At 34.6% G+C, this 15,578-nt stretch overlaps 1 protein-coding gene across 7 annotated transcripts in view; it reads left to right on the top strand.

The window, feature by feature from the left end:
* The window catches only part of CDK19 (cyclin dependent kinase 19), a 166,828-nt gene that overhangs the window by 6,045 nt on the left and 145,205 nt on the right, over positions 1-15,578 (top strand). Inside the window, exon 1 of one of the 7 annotated variants that reach the window (XM_057738934.1) lies at positions 7,600-7,654. The exons of the other annotated variants lie outside the window; for them this stretch is intronic. The gene's annotated coding sequence lies outside the window, so the exon portion shown is untranslated. Of the gene's footprint in view, positions 1-7,599; positions 7,655-15,578 lie in introns of those variants that run through there. 7 annotated transcript variants of the gene reach the window in all.

Raw genomic sequence — 15,578 nt, 5'->3', positions numbered from 1 at the left:
CTGGCTAGTAGCTGTGATATTGGACTTCACAGGTTTAGAGTTTTTTGGAACAAGTGGCTGAGCAACACCATTCATAAATCCATGAAGTGACCTTTTAATAAAAATATAAATGATGGTGTGGACAAATGAAATAGGAACGTTTGTATCTTTTCTTTTAAGTAATAGGAGAAAATTTGAGGCTGAAATAGTTTGATAAAGCAAACCAATACTGAAACTGAAAAGCTGTCAATTTGTGAATGGAATCAATCAAGGATATTTGATTACTTTCAAAAAAAGTATTTCATTTTAAAAAAAGAGTATATGTGTTTAGTAAGTAATAAATGCATGTGCATAAAAAAAGGTTATATAATCTGGTTGCCACCCTCCATATTTTGCCAAACTGCTGTAATTTTTGATACATTCAGTGAGCTTGTTCCAGGTATTCTGATGTGTCAATAAATTCTTCAATAGCAAAAAAAAAAAATTATACAGTGTATTGTAAGCCTTCCCTTTTTTCCCTTTCCCAGTCACCCTTTTCCCTCTCTAGAGTTAACCATTCTTGGTGTTCCTTTTTGGAGAGAGTTTCCTGGTAGATTGAGGGGTGGTGGTGTTTAATGATAAATGATAGTGTGCTGTATCTGTTTCTGCTTTATATTTTTTAACCTTGTATATAACCTTGAAGATCATTACATATCTTATGTACAGCGATGCCTAGTTCCTTATAATAGTTTCATTATATTCCATTGTATTGACTTACATAATTTATTTAACTATCCCTCTTGATGGACATTTAGGCTGTCTCCTGTCTTTTGGTGGTACATTGTCGTGAATATCCTAGTATGTACAGTATTTTGTGCATATTAGTGTCGACGTAAGTTAAGTTTCTAAAAGCTGCTTACTTGGAAGTAATGCCTTGAAATGATTTGAAAATATGGTGATGTACCAGATATAAATCTCTAAAGACTAGAGGCAGGAGGGCTGAGAATAAGGAAGAGAAATGTTAAGGCTTTAAAAATAATAATTATTAATACATACAAAATGAGTTCTAAATTACTAGTTTGCATAGGGAATGCAAGTTACTGTTTTAGCAGCATGGGAAAGGGTGCTGTTTTAAATAGGAAAAAAGTGGATCAATGGAAAGCTTTTTTTTTTTTTTTTGGTACAATGAATGTCAATATTAGTAAATTAAGAATTTTTACTTTTGTTCTATATTTTTGAATTGGATATACTGGATAAAAAATTAACATGTGATGTTAAATTGTGTATTTGTCGTGCAAAATTCTGAAGTAGTGTAGTGAGGGTTAGACATCAATATAGCAGGCTTGAAGGCAATATAGTTTGGAATTTTCTTGGTGGTAAATGATTAGAGTAAGAGTTTTTGACTAATGTGTTTTTAAAGATCATCTTGTTCCTTGTGATATTGCGACTATATAATTTAGTGCAGCTTTGGATTCCAAAATAAAAGGACACTTTTTTTTTTCAGAGAGCATTTTAACATTTTGAATTACTAACATGACTATTTCTTTAAAAACAGGTAGCTTTTAAGGTCTAGAACCATAAAGAGGTAGCTGACAGAGCTATTTCAAGATTTTTGTCCATTTATAAATAGCTGATAGTCCAACACTTCCTGTAATAACCATTTTGAGCATGCATTGTACAGGATAAAAGAGAATCTCGAGAGAGAGGACAGGATGTAATTCAAGATACAAGTGTGCAGCAGTAGTTTTTTATTGAGGGTTTGAGTTCTTATATAGAAGTGGGTGATGGATCAAAGAGAAATAAAAACCTGTAAAGTCCTCAAATAATTTATGTCCTTATAAGGTATCTTTAATTTTGAATAAAATCAGTCTTTCTAAAGAAAAAACATACTCTCCTTATAGAGGCTTTAAACTTGTTGTATATTTTCTATTTAAAAATATTATTTCAATGAGACTTTGTGGTTGATCTTAGTTACTAAGTTGAATGTGATCAGGATATGGATTTAATTACCAAGTAGGCCAGCTAACTTTGTTTTGTTCTGTGACCACAGACCAAAGCCCTGTCATGCAAACTGTTTTGCAGATATTTATAGATATTTACATTTGGACAGAAAGGTAAGTCTGTGGCTGCTGGAAAAATAAGGTAAAACTTTTGCCTCATAGGTGGGTTAGTTGCATCTTTCTGTAGAAAAGTTGTTTTAGTTATGATTGTTAAATAAGCTCACTGGTGAGAGACTAAGCAGTTTGAAGCACAAACTGCTTAGTTTTATGTTGCTTTTTATAAAAGTTAGTTTCTTTTTCCCCTTTCCCTTTTACAATTATATTTGCATGTTAAAGAGTGACTTAAACACCGAGTGAATCCTGTTTTGGATTTTGGTGCAAATTAAAAAACTGTTTTGACCTTCCTTTTTTTCTGAAAATTTATATGTAATTTGAGCTTGTATAACTTAGAAAAGCAGAGTTCTGTTAACTAATTTCTCATCAGTCTTTTCATCTTTATAGCCTGTTTGTATCAAAGTGGAAATATTTTTATGCTATTAAAATTTATCAGATAATAGTTGCACATGATTAAAAAATTCCAACAATACAGTGGTACATAAATGAAAATGAGAAGCCTTCCTTCTCACTGACCACTCCCAAGGCCCCTTCACTTCTCAGAGATAACTAGTGTTAACTGTTGCTGTTTTAAGTTTTGTGGGTGCTAACCATTATAACTTTAAGTAACATACATATAATTCTGTGTCTTGATTTATCAACTTTAGGCAGTTTCTGTTGACTTTACATTAGAAAAGCTGAGCAATTTTTGTAAGATTTCACTACCCCCTGTTTTCCTTTTTCCCATCTCAACCTTCAAATTTATTACCTTTGTTATTTAAAATTTTTTGTGGTGAATACTTTTATGACTTTAAACTATAAACTTAAATTTCTTTTTCTTGGTTTGTCAACTTAGATATTATCTGTGGTCTTCCTGAGGTGAATGTTAAGGAAAGTAATAAATTTTTTCCTGCTCTTTTTTTCTGTCTCCTGATTTTTAAAGTATAGTTTTTATAGCTTCCTAGTTTATCCATTGCTTTTTGTCTATGGGTTGATTTAAAAAAGTGAACACTGGAAACCATTCAACTTTAAAATATTATGATTATGAAATTTATTTATTGCTGAATGAATTAGTATATTGCGATCCATAGAGAAGGAAAAGTAGGCTTGTGTACCAAATACATGCTGCTTGAAACAATCTTCCAGGTATTAATGCCCAGTGGATCTTCTTTGTTTTCCCCTTTTTTCAAGTCTTCTGGGTCATACTCAGCAATTTTTCTTTATATCTCATGATTGGTTTTTCTTGGATTCTTTTTTTGTTGGTGGTAGTGAATTGAGGATCTCTTTTTAAGTTAGCTTTTTCATATAGGATGTGTAGATTTTCTGAGTTCTTGCATGTCTGATAATGTTTTTTGTCCTCATACTCGATTAATAGTTGGGCTGAATATAGAATTCTATATTAAGAATATTTTTTTTCTCAGAACCCAAGACTATTGCTTCATGGCTTCTGGAATTTCTTGTTGCTCATGGGAAGTTTCTTTACTGGAAACTTGTTTTTTTCCCTCTATGGAACTCTTAGACGTTTTCACTTTATCCATGCATTCTAAAGTTTCACCAAAGTCTGTCTAGAAAGTGTAAGTTTTTTTTTCCCTTCACTTATCTAGCTTTGTTTCTTGTGTCTTTTACAGATTATTTATTTTTTGAGTAGATGATCTATGAATATAACTTGAACTTCAAAAGTTAAAAAGTGGTATTTAGTAGCTTTAGTTGCATTCTTCCTACCTTCACTCCTTCACTGCCCTTTTCCAGTCCTGCCAGTTTCTTATGAATCTTTTAAGTGGGCCCTTTCTTTTGTCTTTGGTTTAGGGCAGTTTTTATCTCCTGTTATTTATTTTTTCTTCTATTGCCTCTTTTGTTCTCTTCTTCAGGTGTGCTTATTAAGAAATGTTGACCTTTTATGCTCTGTCTTCCCTGTCCCTTAAATTCATTCTTAAAATTTTCAACTCCTTCCCATCTACATTTTGGATGATTTCTTTTATTTAATCTTCTAGATTACCAGTTTGGTTTTCAGTTGGGGTTGCTATTCGTTTATTCAGCATGAACTGAACTCAGGAGTCTGACTGCCTGAGTTCAACAGGGCATTGTTTTAATAAAATAAATTCTGTATTTATATTTAGGTTGTTTCTAATATTTTGCCATTATAAACAGTTTTTTAGTAATTTTTTTGTGTGTATACTGTGTTCTATTTTTAGCTTTTCCTTCTTAATATTTTTCTTATAATGTGAGTGCTAGACCACAACAATGGGAACATTTTCTGTTTTCGCTCATAGAGAAATTATATTTTATTTATCAATGTGTAGGGAATTATCAATAAAATAACTTATTGAATTCTACTTTGTGTTTGACACTGTGCTAGCTTCAAATTTGAGGTCCCTGTGTTTATAATATAGTTGAAAGGATTGAAACAAAATCTCGGGTTCACGTTTTCCTAAATTTGTGGAAGCTGGTTCATCTATGTCCAATTATAATTCTTTAAAAATTTTTTTACCCAAATAGCTATCAAAAAGGGTACAACAGAGGTCAGTCAGGATAGGCAAATGCACTAGAATAAGGGATTGCTGAAAGGGGAAGGGGACCATTAGAAAGGTCAGTTAGCAAAGACTAACACTTTTTTTTTTCTTGGCCATGCCTTGTGGCTTGTGGGATCTTAGTTCCCTGACCAGGGATTGAACCTGGGCCCTCAGCAGTGAAAGTGCGGAGTCCTAACCACTGGACCCCAGGGAATTCCCAAGACTAACACTTTTAAGTCATGTAGTAGTAATTTCTCCATAACATCCATCTGTTCATGTATTCATCCATCAGTCTATTCTCTATCCAAATTTCCATCCATCCAACCTTCATCTGCCTGTCTTTTGTCCATCTGTCCATTATCTCTTTTCCTCCATTTTCCATTTTTCTGGCTATCCATTCATTTATCCATCCTTTACTATTTATTGTTTGATTCCTTTCCATTAGCCAAGTGTTGTGCCATAGGTGATGAGGATACAAGGATAAATGAGATGTAATCTCTGACTACAAAAACTGAAACTGGATGTATTTACAATAAATTGCTAATAGTGATTATGGGAAGGAAATTTGGGTTGAGAGGAAGACATTTAAAAAGAACTATATACTCTTACATTATTTAAAAAATATCTATTTTTTTTTTTACTATGTGTATATTACCTATTTTAAAAACTGATAAAACATTTAAAAAGTAGAGTATATATAACTTTTATTATTGGAAAAAAACAAGTGTCTTAAAAAAACAGGTTTTATTTTCTTATAAAAATCAGTGTTAACCAAAAAAACCAATATATGTTCATTAAAGAAAAGTTGAGGGGGGAGGGATAAATTAGGAGTTTGGGATTAATATATACACACTAATATATATAAAATAGATACACAACTAGGACCTACAATATAGCACAGGGAACTATATTCAATATCTTATAATAACCTATAATGGAAAAGAATCTGAAAAAGAAAAAATATAAGTCACTTTGCTGTACACCTGAAACATTGTAAATTAACTATACTTTAATAAAAAAAAAAGTTAGGAATTATAGAAACATAAAAAAGAAAACATAAATCACTTGTAATAAGACCACTCAGAGATAAGTACTGATAATATTTTGGCATATTTTCTCCTGGTGTTTTCTTTACTTTTCCCCCCCAATTTTATTGAGAAATAATTCATATACATCACTATATAAGTTTAGGGTGTACAGCAAGATGGTTAGATTTTACATACATTGTAAAATAATTACACTGTAGGTTTAGTTAATACCCAGCACCTCATATAGATACAATAAAAAGAAAAGAAAAAAAATTTCTCCTTGTGATGAGAACTCTTAGGATCTACTCTCTTGACAACTTTTCTGTATATCATACAGCAGTGCTAACTGTAGTCATCATATTGTATATTACATCCCTAATAACTAGATATTTATCTTACTACTGGAAGTTTGTACCTTTTGACCACCTTCCTCCAGTTCCCCCTTCCCCTCTCCTGGTGTTTTCTATGGATTATTTATGTATAATAATATATTTTTTATTAGAGGTAAAACTGACATAACATAAAGTTCACCATTTTGAAGTGTAGTTAGTTTTAGTACACTCTTGGTGTTGTGAAACTGCCACCACTACTTAGTTCCAGAATATTTTCACTACCCTAAAAGGAAACTACATATCCGTTAAGCAGTTACTCCCCAGTTTCCCCTTGCTCTGGATTCTGGCAACCACTATCTACTTTCTGCTATGGATTTGCCTATTGTGGATATTTCATATAAATGGAATCATATTTTATGTGGTCTTTTGTGGCTGGCTTCTTTCACATTGCATAATGTTTTCAGGGTTCATCCATATGGTAGTTTTGTGTCAGTACTTTACCACTTTTTATGACTGAATAGTATACCACTGTGTGGTCATACCACATTTTGTTTATCCATTCATTGATGGAAATTTGGGTTGTTTCCACTTTTTAGCTACTGTGAATAATGCTGCTATGAACATTTGTGGACAAGTTTTTGTTTGAATGTATGTTTTCCTTTCTCTTGGAGTGGAATTGCTGGGTCATATGTTAATTCTGTGTTTACCTTTTTGAGGAACTGCCAGATGTTTTCCACAGTGGCTTCACTGTTTTACATTCCCACCTACATTGTATGAGGGTTCCAGTTTCTTCACATCCTCACCAACACCTGTTATTTTCTGTTAAAAAATTAAAAATTCAATTGTAGCCATTCTAGTTGGATGTGAAGTAGTTATCTCATTGTAGTGGGTTCCTCCCCACCCCTAAAGTTTTATTGAGATATAATTGACATGTAATATTGTATTAGTTTAAGGTGTATAACATAATGATTTTGGTATATGTATATATTGTGAAATGATTACCACAATAAGTTTAGTTAACATTCATCACTTCATAGTTACCCATTTTTTAAATTTTGTAATGAAATCTTTTAAGATTTACTCTTTTAGCAACTTTCAAATATATAATACAGTATTAACTATGGTCACCACATTATATCCCGAGACCTTATTTATCTTATAAGTGGAAATTTGTACATTTTGACCACTTTCACCCATTTCCAGTTCCTTCCACTCCCACCTCTGGCAATCACCAGCCTGTTCTCTGTTTCTATGAGTTGTTTTTATAGATTCCACATGTGAGTGATATCGTACAGTATTTATCTTTCTCTGTCTGACTTCTTTCACATAGCATAATGCCCTAAAGGTCTGTCCATGTTGTCACAAATAGCAAAATTTCATTCTTTGCTGTGGCTAAGTAGTAATCCATTGTGTGTGTGTGTGTGAATGTATAATACATTTTCGTTATCTTTTTATCTGCCAGTGGACACTTCAGTTGTTTCCACGGCTTGGCTTTGTAAGTAATGCTGCAGTGAACATGGGGGTGCAGAATATCTCTTTGAGATAGAGATTTTGTTTCATTTGGTTATATATCCAGAAGTGGGATTATGGATCGTATGGTAGTTCTGTTTTTAATTTTTTGAGGAACCTCAATACTGAAATTATTAGGTATCTCTTTTGACCTGGAGGTGCCATGAAGAAATTACTAGAATACTTAGAGCAATGTGAATGAACTTGGGATCCTCTGACTTAAGGTATGATAAATGTTTATCCATATTCTCAAATTTCCTTCAGAAACTTGATTTTTAATAGATGTCTGTGTTCTTCTATCATGTGGATGTATAATGCTTTAGTTAGCTCTTTCTAATTATTGAACATTTAAATTCTTTCCAGTATTTTGATAATATAAATAACACTAATAGATGTTTTTATATGTAAATCTCAGTCCATGTATCTGATTCTTTTTTTAATAAGTCAAAAGGTATATGTTGTTTTAAGGTTCTTAATATATATTACTATGTTTAATTTCTTTTCATATAGTTTCATTTACCACCACTAACAATATTTATGTGCCACTCTTATCTCAACCTCAGTAGCTTTGAATGTACTTTATCACAATTTGATAGGTGAAATGTTTTTTTCTCAGCCTGATAGGAATTAGAGCTGTTTCTCTATGTTTTGCCTGAAGCTAAGATCAAAGTCCGGCCAGCTTTACAATTTATATCTCTCTTTAGCTCTTACGGATTGTAGTTCATGGTTGCGATACCTTTATTTCCACCTCTGTCAGTGTTTACCCAATTTATAGTTGGTAAAGATTTTTTGCTTATTAAGAAGCAGTATTTTTCCCTTTAAAAACTATAAATTTATGTAGTTTTGGCATCCACATTTTCTCTACTTTTGTGTTGAAGATACGTTCAGAAATGTAACTTGTTAGTATACATTTTTTGCCAGGACGTTTTCTAGTCATCTTAATTTCTTACTCTAATTTTTATTACAATAAAGTGGTTTTGTTTTTTTGTTTTGTTTTTTGGTTTTGGCCTTGCTGTGCGGCTTGTGGCATCTTCAGACCAGGGGTTGAATCTGGGCCACTGCATAAAACCCCAGAACGCTAACCATTAGGCAACCGGGGAACTCCCAGGGTGTGGTTCCCCCCCTCACAAAGATACATCTACTATCATTCTAATGAGTGGCAAAGAGAATAAACACTGTTTTAGATATAGAAATAATTAAAAAGCATTTCTAAAAATTTCAAACTGCTGGAGAGGGGTGAGAGATTTAGCTGTCCTTTAAACCGTGGAAAGAACACATGCTAAGGTGTGTTTTTGTGCCATTTTGGCTTCATGGAACTGAAAACCCAAACTATAATGGCTTAAAGAAGTAAGGGGTTTACTTCCCTCTTATATCAAAAAGTCCACAGATGGGAAGTGCTGGACTGGTGCAGCTGCTCAAGGATCTTACCAAATATCCATCTCTTTCCCTCTATTCTGTGGTTTTTGAATGTATGGTCCCAGATACTTCCAGGTATTGCTTCCATGTTTTAGGCAGGAAGCAGAGGAAGAGACAAAATCTGAAAGGCAAAGGGGTTGTACCGACTGAGTGGTAAGCAAGTGTCTTCTCTGGAGTAGAGGAAGGCAAAGGAAAAGCAGACTGTGAGTGGATTTTGGGAAGCCAGTTACCAATAATCTTGTTGTGCTGTGGAACAAAGAGTTCAGTTTGAGGTGATAAAGGTGAAAGAAACCTTTGAATTAATTTTAAGTTGTTAAAAAAACAAAGTTCAACTGAATAAAATTTAAATATCTTATTGGCTTTTTCAGTGATTCATGAATTTGGCAGCATCCAATCTAGCAGATAAAAAGGAACTTGGAGGAGCTGTGTGAAATGAAAGACTTTGATAGACAGAAGGACACAGAATTTATACTAGACCAAAAAGTAGGTTGGTTGTAGCAAAGTTACTTTCCTTTAGAGGTAATCAGGCACATTACCTAACTAGTGATGATTAGGTGATTCCTGATTAACTGTTTCAGATTCCATTTCTGGAAGAGGCCGAAACTGTAATTAAGTTAAATCTCGGTTTGTTTCTGTGGGGGTTAGTGTAAGTGACTTCAATTTAGGCCTATTGTCTTGTTTTTTAATAATTTCCCCCATTTGAGAGATGTGATAAAAATTTAAGGCATTAGCACTTCTCCCAACTATTGCTCTAAAAATGTTGAGTTTTTTTGCTGATTCTCTGTGTGGTATTCACAGGTCATGATGTCTTTTTCCTTAATCTCTCTGTAGTATTCACAGGTCTTGACATCAGGATCACATTTTTCAAGTAAGTCATTCTCTTTGTCCCTTTTTTTTTTTTTTTGGCCACACCATGTGGCTTGTGGAAGTTCCCCTACCAGGCATTGAACCTGGGCCCTGGCAGTGAAAGTGCTGAGTCCTAACCACTGGATCACAAGGAAATTGCCTCTTTGTTCCTTTTCTGACATTCTAGTTTTAGCTAAGGAGATCATTTGTTTGCTGGTTAGTGTCTGCAAACATGCATTTAAAACTTTTGAGAGAATACAGTGCCCCAGGGAGACTACTATAATTATTATAAGCAGGATAATTCCCAATGTCTGGAGTGTTCTTTGGACCCATGGTCCCCAAGACCCAAACCAATCAGAATCAAAAAAGTGAAAGAAAGACCCTATTAAGTAAGTAACTTTCTTAAGACAACTGGTTTGTTTAGTGATCTTACGTAGCTGGGTCTCAATGTCCCCAGAAGTGTCAACCCAAGTGCAGTAAGTGCTGTTTGGCCGTATCATAGATACTTTCTTGCTAGTGAAAGGATAATCAAGGGGTATCCTGTTACCAAGAACAACCTGGCAAGAGAGTCTAGAGATTTTTGTTGGGTAGCTATTGCTTTAGCAGTAGTTTCTGCAGTATCTTCAAGAGTTAAGCAGTGGTTCTTGATCATAGCCTCATTTGTGCTTACTCATAGCCAAGGGATAGGGATGTGCCAAAAGGAAGCAAATTGGAATCATGAATCCCTCCTGATAATTTAAAATTTAAGGTTTCTGTAGACCACACAGGCAGTTTTATTCTGGTTACCTTGCCTTGTGTGCCTTTCTTTGTACAGAGCCTGGATACAGGTTTCCCCAGGTAGGGGTTTAACCAGAAACAGGGGAATAAACTCCCAAATTTAGGGAGTATGACATGATAGAAGGGGGCTGAGTTTGTTCCAAGAAAGTGGGGCATTGGAAATCAGGGAGAATTTTGTGACAAGCAGAACTACAGGATCACCAGAATCATGGCAAATTCAAGAGTCATTTGGAAGTTGGATTGCAGTGGCCTGGGGTATGTAGACAATGGCATTTTCTTTCCAGGCCAGAGCAAGGTAAAAAGTTTACAGAAGAGTCATAAATACCTTCATGGTGTAAGAATTAGGAAAAGGATGATCAGAGAGAGAAGGAGCAATGGAAAGAAACTTTCCTGATCTGACGTTTTAGGAGGAAGCAGTCTACATAGATGCTGGCTACTTCATTCCCTAGTCATTTTGATTTTGAAGCCTAGCATTTGCACAGGACAAGGTGTCATGTGGAATCTTCTTCACTTGTGAAATATATACCCAAGATTTGACACCTTATAATTTGACAGTGGTGTCAGGGGTAAAGAGTTCTTGGTAGGGTCCTTTCCATGAGTCTCACTTGCAGAAGGCATCGGAGTAAAATAATCACTGTCTGTAAATGACAAAAGACTTAAAAATATCCATTGCTGAAGATCTGATGAGAGTTCATTATTGACAAGGAAATTTAGTTATTTCTGTGACACAAAATATTTTAAGATTATGACTAGACTTTACGACTAATAACATTCTACCAGGGCATATCAGATTTCTAGAAATTTCATGTAATTTCCAGAACACTTATATTGATACAAAGTTTAGCATTACTTCTTACTTGACAATGCTTCCCATGTAATTTAACATATCAAATAAGCCTAACTAGTTTAATAACTCTCTTTTTATAAGGAGAGAGAACAAATTTTTTGACTTGTTCCAGGGGCCCCTTGGAAAATCTCGAAGTTAGTTGGAAGTCAGAAAGACTTCATTTAGAATTCAGTATTGGGAAGTTTGTCAAAATATCAAAAGGTTTTGAACACTTGACTAAAAAAGATCACAGATCATTATGAAACAATAATTATCCATTTAACCAAAGTGACAGTTAAGGATTTCAAAGGCAAATACAGAAGACTACATAGTTCTGAGCAAAACTTTAATATTGAAAAAACTAGGTTTTTTAAGTAATAAAAGACCTGGTGATAAAGATAACATGGAGCACAGGAAATTATTTTGTTAAAACACAAAATTGTTACTTTCTAGGCAGATTACTTAAAAAGTAAAGGGAAACCTTTCACAATAGCTTATCAAGAGCAGACCATTAGTCCAAAAAAGCGTTCTCTTTTTAGCAGATGAAAGAAAATTAAGTTTTAGTTTTACAGAAGTACAGTTGTAGGTATTAAAGCTTATTTTAAAAACTCTTATAATAATTCAGTTTTTAGTCAGTTTGACCACACAAGATTCCTGTTCTCTCCCTTCTCTCCTTCCTTACTTCCCTCTCTCTCCCTCTCTGTCTGTCTCCTCAACTTTTTGTGTCCATAATTTGTCCCTTTTTCTCCTCTTTCCCATTCTAAAATAACCATGTATACTTTAGGACAACATTACCTTCTTTTCTCTTAACAAAAATACATCTCCATTTCTCATACATTTTCTTTTTTGAAAACACACATCCTACTTTCCTTGCATACAGAGATGTTTCCCTATTATTTCTAGTCATTCTGATTACTTATATTAGAATTTTTAACCCCTAAAAACCTGATTTCTAGTGAAAATTAAGAAGTAAACAATTGTGAACCGTTACTGGCAATTTATGCATACATTTCATAATTTCTTAAGCATATTCTTCTTCATATTAAATATTACAATGTGGCACAAAACATGCTTAATAAAAGACCCAGATATTTTTAGTTCCTCTGTAAAGGGAAGCCCAAAATGGGTAAACCTGTGTTGAGTAATTGATGGTCTAGTATTTTATCTTATTTGGAAATGATCTAGATATTCAATGAATATCCATCATTTAACTTATCTTAATATATCTTTAAGGTTTCAAGTAACCCCAAAGATTTATTTATTTATATATTTATTTATATTAATTTTTATTAAAGTATAGTTGCTTTACAATGTTGTGTTAGTTACCAAAAAGATTTTGGAAACTATTTATAAGTACACATACCATAAAGCACAATTATTGTTGAAGTTTATAAACTTTACCTTACATCTATTTATGTCATATGTTCTTAACAATTATGTTTATATTACTCATGAGAATTTCATGAGACATTAATAGCTAACTATCATCTTTCTTTTTTTAAAAATAGATTTATTTATTTATTTATTTATTGGCTGTGTTGGGTCTTTGTTGCTCTGCGTGGGTTTTTCTCTAGTTATGACAAGCAGGGACTGCTCTTTGTTGTGGTGTGCAGGCTTCTCATTGCGGTGGCTTCTCTTGTTGCAGAGCATGGGCTCTAGGCACGTGGGTTTCAATAGTTGTGGCACATGGGCTCAGTAGTTGGGGCTCGAGGGCTGTAGAGTGCAGGCTCAGTAGTTGTGGTGCATGGGCTTAGTTGTTCTGTGGCATGTGGGATCTTCCCAGCCTAGGGATCAAACCCATATCCCCTGCATTGGCAGGTGGATTCTTAACCACTGCACCACCAGGGAAGTCCCTAAAGTTATCTTTCTTGCTGACAAATTCTGTAACAAATAACACGAGCTTGACTTTTGGTAAACCTTTATAGAGTAAGTTTTATGTTTAATGTTGACAGCTCTAAGGACTTCCCTGTTTTAATTAAACCAACAAACTTACACTGGCTTTTTTTAAAAATTTTTAATTTTTTGGCTGCGTTGGGTCTTCATTGTGGCATGCGGGATCTTCGTTGAGGCATGTGTAATCTTTTGTTGCGGAACATGGGGTTCTCTCTATTTGTGGCGTGTGAGGTTTTCTCTTCTCTAGTTGTGGCTCACAGGCTTCGGGGTGCGTGGGCTCTGTAGTTGTGGCTTGTGGGTTCCAGAGGGCGTGGGCTCTGTAGTTTGAGGCACACAGGCTTCCTAGTTGAGGCATGTGAGCTCAGTAGTTGTTGCGCGAGGGCTTAGTTGTGTCGCGGCATGTGGAATCTTAGTTTCCCAGCCAGGGATCGGACCAAAGTCCCCTGCATTGCAAGGCGGATTCTTTACCACTGGACCACCAGGGACGTCCCCACACTGGCTTTTATTTACTAAAGATTTATCCTAGATCACATGAACTTGACAAAAAAGTGGGTTTTTATATTTCTGAGCGTATACTTAATTTATATAGCAGTTGTTTGTTTTTAAGCCAATTAAATAGAGCTTTTTACAAATTAATTTTAGCAGTATCATCTGCAGGTAGGAAAATATCACACATCTGTAGCATATACACATAGACATTTATAAACATTCAGACTTCAAACAGATCAAATAGCTTCTGTTCCAACATTTTAGCTATGATATAGGTATGATAATGCAAAAATCACTAGTTTATAAAAAGATCATTTGGGTCCACATTGTGTTTCTGGCAGATGGAATAAGTTAAGGTTATCTGCTTAGAGGCTTAAACTTTTTACTAATATTTGTGGAGAAGACATTTGTGATTTTTCGTTCGCCTAGTTTCCAAATAACATTTCACCCCCTTTTTTTCTTTCCTTCTGATAAGAACTACCTCCCTGAAGTTCACATTTCAAAGACAGTGCCTTCAGTTTCTTGAGAAGACCAAGTAGAACATTTATATCTCAAAGGCACAGAGAAAGAATGACAGCTCCTCCTTAGAAGGACTTTTGTTTCCTAAGGCCAGAATTTTAATAATACCTATAAACCTTTTAATGTGAATAAGGGAGGTTTGGGGATTGGTTAAAAAAGGTTAGGTAGGTTTTGAATTTCTTCTAGAGCTGCATTGTTGTTCTTATAAAGACTCAATTTATAAGATGAGGATAGTTATTTTTAATTCCTTGAAGGATTGAGTTACAACCAAAATGACTTCAAAGGGCTGACGCACCCTTCCGACTACATTATTTTCAGTTTGCTTCTTTATGTCAGGGAGAAGAACTTCAACTAAGAAAAAAAAAGATTCCTGTGTTCTAGATGTAGATCTATTTGTCTTTGGAATAGTTTTTCCTCCTCTGAGTACATAGTTTCCTTTTATTTTAGCTTAGGGGAGAAGGCCTAAAAAAAAGTTCCTATCAGGCTTTGAATATCAACTTATAATTTGGCCAACTTCTGACCACAGAGCTACTTCAAAAAAATCCTTTCAAATATCTTACCAGTTTTCAGTTGAGACAAACAGTAAATATTCCTGGCAGTGTTGGACAACCCCTTGGACTCAAGAGATCCCATCTGCAGGCTTCGGAGTGGGGGTTAAAGTAGAGTGTACCTTTGGTGTCTATCAGAATTTGGCAAGGTTTTCTGTTAATTTTAATTTTAGTTTCCTATTGGCTATTTAAGGGAATAACCAGAAAATCCCTCAGAATCTTGTCAACCCTGAGACAGGCCCACTTGGAGGCCCACCTTTGAGGGTAAATATGGGGGTGTCTGTAAGGCCACTAATTGGGAGACTTGTTTACGGTCTTGTGGTCTCTTCAGAGTGGAAAGATGATTCAGACAGGATTAGTAGAATGAGTGCTCAGGTAAAGTAGGATAGAGGGGAATAGTAGGAGTCATGTCAGTCTTGTAGTCTTTTGTTTTAGGTACCTCTTGTGTTTTTAATTTTTCATTAGCATTTTACAGTAAATCTTCTGAGAAGCTATTTTATTTATTTATTTTTAAATATTTGGCTGTTGTCGGGTCTTAGTTGCAGCACATGGCATCTTTAATTGTGGCATGTGGGATCTTTAGTTGCAGCATGTGGGATCTAATTCCCTGATAAGGGATTGAACCTGGGCCCCCTGCGTTGGGAGCGTGGGGTCTTAGCCTCTGAACCACCAGGGAAGTCCCCTCAGTGAAGCTGCTTTAGAATCTTGAAGCCTTTTGGAGGCTTCTGCATGTTAGTTAAAATAGGTATCCCATTCTGTTTGTTTGCTTTGGGAGTCCTTGCTTTCAAGTCTACTTTTTAAAAAAATTTATTTTATTGATTTATTTATTGGCTG

This window comes from Hippopotamus amphibius, chromosome 6 (genome assembly GCF_030028045.1).
Source record: "Hippopotamus amphibius kiboko isolate mHipAmp2 chromosome 6, mHipAmp2.hap2, whole genome shotgun sequence".
NCBI lineage: Eukaryota > Metazoa > Chordata > Mammalia > Artiodactyla > Hippopotamidae > Hippopotamus > Hippopotamus amphibius.
Note: the sequence above shows the minus strand (reverse complement) of the source record. Positions and strands in the feature narration are given on the sequence as shown.